The sequence below is a fragment of the Tursiops truncatus genome, chromosome 10, assembly GCF_011762595.2.
Source record: "Tursiops truncatus isolate mTurTru1 chromosome 10, mTurTru1.mat.Y, whole genome shotgun sequence".
Lineage (NCBI taxonomy): Eukaryota > Metazoa > Chordata > Mammalia > Artiodactyla > Delphinidae > Tursiops > Tursiops truncatus.
Genome location: NC_047043.1, coordinates 27,290,526 through 27,303,947, shown reverse-complemented (window position 1 = coordinate 27,303,947; position 13,422 = coordinate 27,290,526). Strand labels below are relative to the sequence as shown.

Genomic DNA, 13,422 nt, shown 5'->3' with positions numbered 1-13,422 from the left:
TGGCAATAATAAAATTCAAATCACTTGATACACTTAATATTTGCATCTTTCAAAGGTCTTACAACTGAGGTGTAGTATCTTACCAACTAGGGACTGAAATCCCTGGACTTGGGTGAAGGGCAACCAAAGAGGATGTCTCGAGACCCTTGAGTGATTATATCCCAAACCCCTTCATCAGCTGGTGAATATGTGCCCTCACCATTAGATTAATTATAAAACCTGCCCTTTCTGGGATTTCTTTTCTAAATACTGTCAAGGACCCAGAGAGGCTTACAAGTAATGCATGTACAGGAATGGCTGTGTGCTTGGAAGCAGCCCCAGCCAGAAGCATGTTTTCCTTTGTTACTGTTGGGGAAACTCAGATCTTTAAGCCCTAGTTGGAACACTTTTTGTCATGTATAATTTTGTACCAAGGTTAACAAAAAAAGAAAAAAAAAATGAATTGTTTCATTCACCTGCAGCCCACAAATGCTACACTGTTTATAGTCCCTAACCAATGGTAATTTTTCTTTAGAGCCTTCACTGTGGGCATCTCTCAGAATCAATGCTAGTCTACATGTCTGCTGTCTGTCTGTGCCTACTCTTGCTCTGTTGGTCTTAGCCATCGGCTATACTTCTTGTCATTCCTACCATGGTCCGTGGATTTCCAAACCACCGACAGGATCCTGTTAATTCCACCACCAGGCTGTTTCCACATCTCTGGTATTTCCCTCCGTGGCCAGTTATGGATAGACTCATTTTTGTGTGTCTAGCTCTTCCTGTGTGGTGTTTCAGACAGAGTCCTCTCATTTTTACCATGTTCATCTTCTTTCAGGAGTGCACAGGCACAGGAAGTGTGAACAGTGATCTCACCAACCTCTGTCACACATTCATTCCAACACCCGAGCTCTGAAGCGAAGCCTGCCTGACCCTGATGGAAGTATTCATCACTCACGGTGAGTTTTCTCTGAAGAGGCCTATTTTCAATCCCTATAGTCTGGCTTTTTATGGGACCAGCATTGGGCAAAGACTTCTTAGGTCCAAACAGCAGAGGACTCAAAACAAACTACATTCATCAGGAAACTTCAGGTTATTGTATTGAAATACTTTCCTTACCTAGGGGAGAAGATAAACAGATTTATTTACTAGGAAATTAAATTTCATTATGATATTCAATAAAAAGGAACTCACAAATAAAATAACTTATTTAATCATGCATTTTTTTAACTACACATTTTTGTAGACTTCACAAGACATAATTGTGCTGGAAACCCAATATCGAGTTGTCATTTTTCCACTCAGAGTTATTGCAAAGAGCACTTGATTTTTTTAAAAAAAGGAGGGAAATGAAATTTTTGCTGTCAGAACCATGTTATTTTGTATCTTTCTTTAAGAAAATTATACATAGATAAATGGAGAGCCAATGAGAGGGTCTCGCCCCTTGCGTCTTCCTTGGGAATGCATTAGAATAAAAGGCTAGCAATAGTTTTCCTTGGATCAGTTACTATGCTGGAAATTACTAGTGTCTTATCCTTTCACCCAAAGAAAATGATAATTTGATCATTCGGTTTTCTTTCTGCCTAATTACTTACCTCTCTTTATTAATAGAATTGGCATCTATATCTTGTAGATGTTATCTTTTTTAGAATAGAGTTAATAACAGTTCAAGAACAAAAATAAAATTTTCAAGAGGAAGCAGTATTTAACTAGCGTGCTTTCCTTAGGGAGCTGGCAATGTCCATAAAAATATGAAGGAGGTGTGACTTAAGTGCTTTGCTAGCACTTCAGAAGTCATTATACTTTTCTCCCTTGATTCATTACTTCCCGTCCCTCTACTCTTTCTTGACTTTCTTGGCATAGTCGAGGAGTCCACCTCCTGACTGAAAACCCATGTGTGATTTTTCAGGCCTGACCACAGGCAATGACAAAGGCTTTCCCTGGCGGCCTCCCACCCCAGACTTGGAGCAAAGCCAGTGCACTACAGTCTCTGAAGGGCATCACAGTGAGAGATTCAGGCCCCTCTGGCCCTTCACGTTCTCCACAAATAGCACAGCCCTGGAGCCTTTATTCCTGGGTCTCTGTCTGAGGCAGAGGTCTCAGGAGAGGATGGGGAAAACTTGAAGATGCCTTTCTCCACTTTGACTCATACTTAGTCAGATCTCTGAAGTTGAGTCTTAGACCTCTGCACGCTAAGGAGTTTTTCAAATTACATTTATACTTAGAGTAAGAGAACCACTGCACTAATGAGATTCAAGAGAATCTGTAAAACCCAGAACGATCACAAAATACAAATAAATAATTATAAGTCTCTGTCTGGGTTATGAGATTACCAAAACAGCTATGAGATAAGAAATAAACAATTTCCCACAGGCATAGTGTCTTGTTTCCCAGTTGTCTTTTTTTCAAGTTTGGCCAGTTTTTTGCATGCAGTCATTTTTTTTTTAATTTGAGGTTTATTGAATGGTTTTCACCAGTTTTATTGAGAAACAATTGACATATATCACTGTGTAACTTTAAGGCTTACAGTATGATAGTCTGATTTACATATACTGTGAAATGATTAACCCAATAAGTTCAGCTAACATCCATCTTCTCGTATAGATACAATAAAAAGAAAAGAAAGAGGAAAAGGATAAAGGGGAAATCTGTCTCCTTGTGATGAGAATTCATAATTGACTCTCTTAACAGCCTTCCTGTGTACCATAAGTCAGAGCACACAGGATGCGTGTTTCTCTCTCACATAATTTTGACTGGAACTGTTAAAAGTCTGGAAGAAGCTCTGTCGTGACATCTGGAAGTTGCTTTCAAAGGTTTCCAGCTGTGTTTCCAAATTGGAACTTCAGTTTGGTCAGATAATGTAAGACAACTTCTATGCTCCTAAGCAGTTTTGTGGTTGCAAAATTATTTTAGCCACAGAATCAGCTTTTCTGCCAGCAACTTAACCAAATTTAGTGCAATCACGTATGAGAAGGTCTTTTATCAAATAGTCAACAACAACAACAATTTCATACTTTGCTGAGAGCTAAAAAGCAGGCCTTTAAAATTTGAAAAGCAATGATTTCCTACCTGGTGAAATATATTTGATGCCATTTCTGCTAGGGTCATGGACTGTTAAACATTTTCAGAGGCTGATAGAGTAGTTTTCTTTTGATGACCCAAGTTTATAATAACAGGCCCTACATTTTCTAAGCGCTGTTCTTTAGCATCATTATGGGTTATTCACTAATGTGTTTTAGTATTTCTAAAATGTTCCAGATGACTGTTTCTGAATTTAATTTATAATATAGTGAAACTCCAGCAGGAGGGAAAATAAGTAGAAAAAAATTCAAACAGTATTAATAAGAAGACAATGAGGAGATACTAAGCATAAAGCTATTGAATTTTACTTTGTTTTGTTTCGCATCACAGTTGGGAAGCATGGTACTTCTTCATAATTTTAGGTTTTACTGAAGTTCTTCATTGCCTATAGCATTAATGCTGTCATTTTAAGTCTTGTTTATTCAAGCCTTAGCCCTGTGGAGTTCAGCTAATGTGCATGGTTATGTTAATTTGTTAATGCTTTTTCACCTTATGCGACTCTTCTTTTTGGCCTGTTCAAGGAGAATACCAGATGTTCCATTATTTCACATCTTATTATATATTATATATCTTAATATTATATTATATATAATATAATACTATATATTATATATCTTATATATCTTATATATCTAATATATAATATAATATTATAATTATATATAATTTTATATATAATATATATAATATTTTATATATAATATATATAATATATTATATTATATATTTATTATATATTATTATATATTATATATATTATATATTATTATATAATATATTATATATAATATATTATATATAATATATTATATTATATATATTTATATATATAAATTATATATATAATATATATAATATATATATAATTTTATATATAATATATATTATATATAATATAATTATATATAATATAATATTATATATCTTATATATATTATATATCTAATATATAATATTATATATTATATATCTTATATATATTATATATCTTATATTATAATATAATATATATCTTATATATTATATATCTTAATATATATATTCACATCTATATTATTCTTTAAGAAACATCTTAAAGAATAATATAATTACTAAAGCAACTATAATTTATTAAATTCATAAAACAGTGGTAGGCATTATTAAGAATGCAGTAAAAATATATACCAGATAGGAAGTTTTCAACAGAATATTTAGGTAACAGAATGTTTAAGTAAGTGTTAAAAACTGCGCAGACATACATTTTCCTATGTTAAAAGAAGTCTCGATGCAGGGCAGTAGGAGGGTTGATAGTAGCTAATAAATATCCTCAGAGACCAAGTTTCATTCTTTGTTCCAGTTTACCATCTTCACTCGCATTTGCAAGATGGGTACCACAGTTCTGGGTACCACACCCTCACACATCATCTTAAGACAGAAAAAAAAGGGGGTCATATTATCTTTGCTCATTTCTTTTTTGTTAAGAAAAGCTTTTCAGACATCCCTTCCTTTTACAGATTTTCTTATCAGTTCCAGTTGGCCAACACTGTATCACATGCGCATGCCCAGGCTGCAAGGGAAGCTGGGAAAGAATGGACCAGGGATTTTCAGACTCTAGAGAGAGATAGGCTCTGACACATGGGATGAATTGTGCAGTTAGCTGGGGAGGGGGAAGAGTGGATACCTAAGGTATTAATTAAGCAGTAATATCTATCTTAAAGGATTAACTTTTTAAAAACCCTCAATAATAACGGTGTTTTTTGCTGATGTATTATTAATGAAGTATTTTCAAGCAAATCATCTCAATCCTTAAAATAAACATGTCTAATGTAAACATTCTATTTACTTCCACTTTTATGCGTGAGAAATCTCATTATCACAATAGATAATGATGAACCACGGAACACGATTTAAGCCATAAGAATCTATAGTAGTACTAGTATATAACAGTTCAGGGTCAAAGGATATTAATTTAGACATCTATGTTCAGTGTGTTGATGTAAATATATATAGTGTTGGAGTAACTGACTGCTAAGAAAGATGATTCTGGCAAAAAGATACAGGATGAACTCAGAAGGAAAGGACTGAGGCAGACGGGCTTACTAACACGAGGCTGAGTCAGAAGCCAGCTTCTCTTGATCCCTGCCTTAAGGGAAGTGGTAAGGAAATATATGAGTCTACAGTAACTAAAACTGAAGGAGTATTTCATCAGAAGGAAAAAGAAAGACATTATATGATGATTAGATAGAAGAGATTGAAGGATTGTTAAAAAAAAAAAACACAGTTATCTCCTATTCTGTAATAGAAAAATAAGGACATCACAGGAAAGGGGCTGTTGAAACAACCTAAAAGGAAAGTCAAATAATGTCAAGATTGAGATAAGTGAATTGAAGGAGATGAGCAAAATTTCAGTTATAAACATTCAATGAAAATCCTCTAGAAGTGAAAACAAGAGTGAAGTTCCTTAGGACTTATCTATAAAGACAGTAGTTTGGGAGGGATGCAAGGTAAAGCAGCGTTAAGTGTGTGTTAATATGGCAGAGGACACACTCTTGTTCGAAAAACCCTTGGGTTATGTACTGTGCCTTCCTAGGTGCTCATTTTAAAATGTCCAAATCTGTTGCTGATCAGTTTAACCTCTTCAAATGTAGGGGTCTAAAAGCAAAAAGGAGTAAATATGAAGGTACATGAAGTTTTTTAAAAAACGAGTACTGTCTAGGCACCTAGTACTCTGCCTGCCTGCGCTTGGCTCCCACCACAGTGACCTTCCTCCTGTTTCCTGAGACTCCAAGCTTGTTACACCTGCTTTTGCGCTCGCTGTTCTCCTGCCTGAATTCTCTGCTTGAATACCAGCTCTACTGCTTTCCAGCTGCGTGAATTTCGTGACTTTATTTAACATTTCTGTGCCTCGTTTTCCAAACTTAAAGGATAATATATACATATAGTATATAGATAATATATAATATTATATAGGTAACATTATATAGATACTATATAATTAATATTATTACAATCTACCTTAGAGGGTTATTAGCATGACATGAATAAATACTCAGCAGTTTTCAGAGACCCATCTGCACATACATGACCTCAAAGAATTCTCTGGCATTAGCCTAAGGATATCTGCTTTTGAGTTGTGCAGCTGTTCAGACCTGGATCAATATAAGTAAGAAAAGTTTAGAAACATTCACCTCTGTGAGAGCCGCAAATTGGTCTTTTCTTGTCAATATTTTATGATCTGTTTGATGTCAAACCCTGCCTGCTTCCGCCCACCTCCACACAACCCCAACCAGTTCTTCCCAATTCTTGTCTCCTCCAAGAGTCGCCAGGCTAGAACTGATTCCTCCCAAGACAGACACCAAAGTCCAGAGCCCAAGGCAACGTTCTTGCTTGTTACCGGTGACTTATGTCTGTTTCTCTGCTTCATTTGCCCTGCTCATTCGTTGTCTGCACACTGCCTGGTTCCTGTTCGCCCAGGTCTTACAAAGCCATCCTGCATTTTGCTGTTGAGGACAGCCTGGGCACTAATTGGTTTGCACAGCTGATGCTAACTTTGAACATCATCCCTTTTGTGTGACCTGATTCTGACATCAGTACTTGGATGAACCCCTTCCTTTGGATTACTTTAGGAATATCAGACATCAGTCTCTGCTTTGATGACTGGTTTCTAGTCTGATCTGCCTAAATCACAACCCTATGTATTTCTTATCACAATGTGTTTACTTCTTGGGAGTTGTTGTGGTTTTTGATTTTTTATTCTTGTCCTCATTAGGAATCTGTGTATGTTTAGCAACTGACTCTCTCCTCTTTTTGAAATCTAGGTGAAACCTAGTATACAGAAGGCAAATGTACTGCTCTATCTGAATCTGGAGGAGAAGACTGGGAGTTTTGTGCTTTTGTATCCCTCTTCTCCGCAGTGAATTCTTCTGATTTTCCTAATTATTAAGGGAAAAGTGGGCAAAACCCGCTGTCTCACAAGTATTTTAAATATGGTAATTTGTTCATGTAATGTGCATATCACAGCAAAAGTATTCGTTTTTTTCAAAGTGATTTCAAGTACTGTGTCTCATAATTTCTGCAAATGCCCTACTCATTTATTCATTCATTATTTCAGCGAATATTTGCTGAAGCCCAGCCACATGTCAGACATTTTTCTAGAAGCAGGATGTATAGAATTAAGGCCTTTATTTTTTTAGATTTTTTTTCATCTTTATTGGAGTATAATTGCTTTACAATGGTTAGTTAGTTTCTGCTTTATAACAAAGTGAATCAGTTATACATATACATATGTTCCCATATCTCTTCCCGCTTGCGTCTCCCTCCCTCCCACCCTCCCTATCGCACCCCTCCAGGCGGTCACAAAGCACCAAGCTGATCTCCCTGTGCTATGCGGCTGCTTCCCACTAGCTATCTACCTTACGTTTGGTAGTGTATATATGTCCATGCCTCTCTCTCGCTTTGTCACAGCTTACCCTTCCCCCTCCGCATCCTCAAGTCCGTTCTCTAGTAGGTCTGTGTCTTTATTCCTGTCTTACCCCTAGGTTCTTCATGACATTTTTTTTTCTTAAATTCCATATATATGTGTTAGCATACGGTATTTGTCTCTCTCTTTCTGACTTACTTCACTCTATATGACAGACTCTAGGTCTATCCACCTCATTACAAATAGCTCAATTTCGTTTCTTTTTATGGCTGAGTAATATTCCATTGTATATATGTGCCACATCTTCTTTACCAATTCATCCGATGATGGACACTTAGGTTGTTTCCATCTCTGGGCTATTGTAAATAGAGCTGCAATGAACATTGTGGTACATGACTCTTTTTGAATTATGGTTTTCTCAGGGTATATGCCCAGTAGTGGGATTGCTGGGTCATATGGTAGTTCTATTTGTAGTGTTTTAAGGAACCTCCATAGTGGCTGTACCAACGATTAACATTCCCACCAGCAGTGCAAGAGTGTTCCCTTTTCTCCACACCCTCTCCAGCATTTATTGTTTCTAGATTTTTTGATGATGGCCATTCTGACTGGTGTGAGATGATATCTCATTGTAGTTTTGATTTGCATTTCTCTAATGATTAATGATGTTGAGCATTCTTTCATGTGTTTGTTGGCAGTCTGTATATCTTCTTTGGAGAAATGTCTATTTAGGTCTTCTGCCCATTTTTGGATTGGGTTGTTTGTTTTTTTGTTATTGAGCTGCATGAGCTGCTTATAAATTTTGGAGATTAATCCTTTGTCAGTTGCTTCATTTGCAAATATTTTCTCCCATTCTGAGGGTTGTCTTTTGGTCTTGTTTATGGTTTCCTTTGCTGTGCAAAAGCTGTGAAGTTTCATTAGGTCCCATTTGCTTATTTTTGTTTTTATTTCCCTTTCTCTAGGAGGTGGGTCAAAAAGGATCTTGCTGTGATTTATGTCATAGAGTGTTCTGCCTATGTTTTCCTCTAAGAGTTTGATGGTTTCTGGCCTTACATTTAGGTCTTTAATCCATTTTGAGCTTATTTTTGTGTATGGTGTTAGGGAGTGATCTAATCTCATACGAATTAAGGCCTTTATGAGTCAGACATGGAGGTCTGTATTGCCTCTTTGACAGACAATGTACTTGGGGCTCACAGGAGTTGTATAACTTACCCAACTTCACATAGGTAGTGCGGGGCAGAGCCAGAAATATAAATGTTCCTCATGAAGCCTTGTTTTATTCTCTCTGTGCAATACTTATAATACAAGGTCCTTCGAATTCACAAGTAATTTACATTTGCATTATTGTTAACTCTTTTTTCAAGTGTACTGACATTTCAGATACCCTTATGCGGCTGTAAACAGTAATTCTGTAATTTAGGCTAAATCGAAAAGACGTTTTAGGTATAGCACGATCCTAAGTAGTCATATTTACTTATAAGTATCACAAAGGTTGTACTAATGCTTAAATAACCAAGCACAATAAAAATCAAATTTGAAAATGTATGTATCATTTTTCTTCTCATGCTTAAATATTAAATGAAACAGTTAATTGTTGTGTTAAGTTGTGCTTTGATTATTTGGCACCACTGATTAAAACTGTATGTTGATTAATGAATAAGGTTGAATTCAACCTATTTTTCTCAAAACGATACTGTAAATGAAAATAAACTAAAACTTTCACGTAGGCAGTGGTTGTTCCGTGAGAACAATTTTACTTCCCAAAGAATATTTGGCAAGGTGCAGAGACATTCCGGCTGTGCTGCTGGCATCTAGTGAGTGAAGGTCAGGAATGCTACTAAACAGAACAGTTCGCAATAAGGAATTATTCTGCCTAAAATGGCAATAGTGCACAGATTGAGAGATTCTTATCGAGGAGCATGTCTGATAAATTGTGTGAAAAGCTTAAATTAAAAAACAATTAGATTTTGTAAATGAAGTGTTAGAAAAACATCTTGCAAAATAACTCATTATTCTTTGTTACAGATAGTCATCACTTAGTCTTTAGCTAGAATGGTTTACACATAATAGTCATACCTTTGTTTTTGTTCATTACAGCATTATTAGCAGTGGCTAAAGTGAAACAATAAATGCCCATCAATAATAAAACAGTTGATCAAATTATGATAGAACCACATCATGGAATATCATTCAGCCCTTTAAAAATGAATTAGATCTATACTAATTAAAAAGAGTGAGATTTCTATAATTCTAGCACCTCTTTCTCGCGTCCTTTCCCTCTTTCTTTCAAACTTTTGATTGTAAACTAATTTTAGAATTACAGAAAAATTTAAAAATAATGCAGAGAATTTTGAAATATCCCTCATCCAGCTTTCCCTAATGCTAATATCTTACTTTACCACAGCACAATGATCGAAACCAAGAAATGAACATTGGTACAACAGTAATAACTAAACCAGGGGTCAGCAAACTTTCTCCATAATGAGCAAGATAATAAATATTAATGGCTTTACAGGCTATACAATTTCTATTGCAACTACTCAAACCAGTCATTGAGGCCTGAAAGCAGCCACAGACAATATGCAAATGAATGAAAGTGACTGTATTCCAATAAAACTTTATATATAAAACAGGCAGCAAGGCTGCTGACCCCTGAACTAAAGACCTTATTTAATTTCAACAGTTTTTCCTCTAATATCCTTTTTCTATTCTAGTATACTATTCAGAATCCTACATTGCATTTATTTATTTCTCTTTAATCTCCCGCTATGGGTAAAAGTTTCTTAATCTTTCCTTCCCTTGAAACTTTTAAAGAGTGTTGATCAGTTGTTTTTATCAAATGCCCCTCGATTTGCATTTATTTGATGTTTTCTTGTCCCTATAGTGTTTGCCAAGTGGTGATTTTCTATTTCCTTCATTCTTTCTACATTTATTAATTGAAATTCTCCCATAAAGAAGAGTTATTTCCTCTCATTCACTTACTTATTTGATTATTTGTATCAGAATTGACTTATGGCTATTTTATTCTATGGTTTATAATCCAATACTATAATTTTTTTTTTTTTTTTTTGCGGTACGTGGACCTCTCACTGCTGTGATCCCTCCCATTGTGGAGCACAGGCTCCGGACGCGCAGGCTTAGCAGCCATGGCTCACGGGCCCAGCCGCTCCGTGGCATGTGGGATCTTCCCGGACCGGGGCACGAACCCGCGTTCCCTACATCGGCAAGTGGACTCTCAACCACTGCGCCACGAGGGAAGCCCCATAATTTATTTTGTTGCTCAAATCATTCAGGTTAACTTCTGTGTTCTTTCAACAAGCCACATTTTTTCAAAACGTTGTGACATCACAAGGTGTTTCAAACTTGTCTTGTATTTTCCCTATCCTGGCCTTAGAATTAACCTCTTCTCCAGGGAGCTCTGGTTCCTTTTATTGGAGAACAGTGTTTAGAAACCAGGAGCTGGATACTAGCTCTCTGGTTTGCCATGGCTTCTAGGTCTCTTAACAGGCACTGCTAGGAAAAATACTAACCCACACACATACAGCCGTCCACTAATTCCAGTCTAACACTGCAGTGCTCATTTTGGCCTCTCCCTTTCAGTATTGCCTCTTCCTCACCATCGTGGAACACTGACTCGTATAATCTATACTACACTTTATGTATTTGTTCAATTCTTGCCCACACATAAAATAGTTTAAAAATTGCTAACACATACCCTTATGAGAAATATTTACTAAAGAGAACATAGTATTTATTTACAGTTATTTTTGTCTTTAGCTTTACAGTATCCAGACAGGGTATTATTTTCTCAAATTATTTGGCTTAATTCTTTTTTCCCTGGTACTCTCAGCATGGTTATGCTCTTCATATTTAATACAATTCGTTTCATTTGTTAGTGCTTGTATTCCATTTAGGTGGTGTCTGCATCCTAGTTGGATTTATTATTTGTTTATTTTTTGGATCTGTGAGGAGTACATATAGTAATAGTGGAATATTACTATAGTTGTAAGACTCAGAGCTATTTTAAAAGATATATTCAAAAAGTACCACTCCATAAATCAACTCTACTCCAATATAAAATAAAAATTAAAATTTTTAAAAAGTGCCACTCCATCCTCATTCCTGCCACCCATTCCCCTCCTACCTTCCTTCTATTCTTTACCTACCCACCCTTGTAGGTAACCAATTTCTTTAGTTTCATGTATATTCTTCCTGTATTTCTTTTGTACAAACGTGCATTTTATATGTATTTTCATATGTACACTTCTTTCTTACATTAAAAACAGCGTATCAAAGATAGAATTCTGGGGCTTCCCTGGTGGCGCAGTGGTTGAGAGTCTGCCTGCCAATGCAGGGGACACGGGTTCGTGCCCCGGTCCGGGAAGATCCCACATGCCGCGGAGCGGCTGGGCCTGTGAGCCATGGCCGCTGAGCCTGCGCATCCGGAGCCTGTGCTCCGCAATGGGAGAGGCCACAACAGAGAGAGGCCCGCGTACTGAAAAAAAAAAAAAAAAAAAAAAAAAAAAAGAATTCTGTACTTTTAATGGCCATACTTTTTTTAAAAAATGACTCAAAATTAGTTGGTACACTCAATGGGGAAACTGTCATGAGAACATGAGGTTATCATTTTATGGACAAAACTGGTGCTATTGGAAAGAGAACTATGCACAGAGACAACTGTGAGCTTAGATAAAAACTCTGACAAGCATACCAATAAAAAGATAAGCAAAAGATACAGACAATTCAAGGAAGAAAAAAAAGTTTAAATATATATTAAAATCTTCTGAAATCAATCTCAGAAATGCATTTTGAAACACAGATATATTTTTTTCTTTTAATTAGTAATGTTGAAAAGGTTGATAATGTCCAGTGATAGAAAAATATGTGGAAATTACTATTTACTATTAGTGGAATTTCACCGTGGTACAATATTTTTGGTTTGCAATTTACCAACATCTACTAAATTATAAAGAGCACAGATGCATTGATTTGGTAATTTCGCTTTGGTAGATCAGCTTAAAAATATGTTATATATGTGACCAAAAAGGAGAACGTTCATTGCATCTTTTTTTTTTAATTTTTTTTAAATTAATTAATTAATTTATGGCTGTGTTGGGTCCTCGTTTCTGTGCGAGGGCTTTCTCTAGTTGTGGCAAGCGGGGGCCACTCTTCATCGCCGTGCGCGGGTCTCTCACTATCGCTGCCTCTCTTGTTCTCTGTGGAGCACAGGCTCCAGACGCGCAGGCTCAGTAATTGTGGCTCACAGGCCCAGTTGCTCCGCGGCATGTGGGATCTTCCCAGACCAGGGCTCAAACCCATGTCCCCTGCATTAGCAGGCAGATTCTCAACCACTGCGCCACCAGGGAAGCCGCTGCATCTTTATTTTTAATATAAAAATATTTAAAACCTAATAAATGTTCATAAAATAAATGTTGATAAAATAAGGTTTGCATAATGTTTGCCCTATCATATATTATGAAACAGATAAAACTGAGATAAATCTATACATACTAACTTGTAAAAATTTTCCAGATATGCTTTTAATTTTAAAAAATCACCTATCCAATGATTTAATTTCTAAACAAACAATGCAATCTATAGGAGTAATGTACATATTTAAATTTTGTTTAATGTCTAGAAGTATACACATCTGTGTAGACAGTGTTTACCTTAGAGTAACAGAGAGGCTGATCTGATATGGAGGAGTACTTTCGTTTTTTATCTATACACATTTGTATTTTTCTTTAAACCAACTTGTATTAATGTATATCCTGTGTGATTTCATACAAAGTATTTGATCAGCAAGATACTTTTGACCAGGAAGTTTATGTCCAGAAAAAGTATGAGAGTATCAGACAGGTAATAAGTAATCTAAAAGATCAGGGAGAAGGTAGCAAAAAGTGGAGTGTTGTTTCGGGATGATCAGGGGACACAGGGGTGAATTTTATTTCACGAGAAAAAGTCTAAAT

General features: G+C 36.0%; 1 long non-coding RNA gene across 1 annotated transcript in view; it reads right to left on the bottom strand.

Annotated features, from left to right (window-relative positions):
- Positions 1-13,422, bottom strand: part of LOC109552527 (uncharacterized) — a 366,036-nt gene that overhangs the window by 51,853 nt on the left and 300,761 nt on the right. Inside the window, exons 5-6 of the long non-coding RNA XR_012334430.1 lie at positions 4,296-4,461; positions 631-1,095 (exon numbers count right to left, since the gene is read on the bottom strand). This is a non-coding gene — a long non-coding RNA (uncharacterized lncRNA). The remainder of the gene's footprint in view (positions 1-630; positions 1,096-4,295; positions 4,462-13,422) is intronic.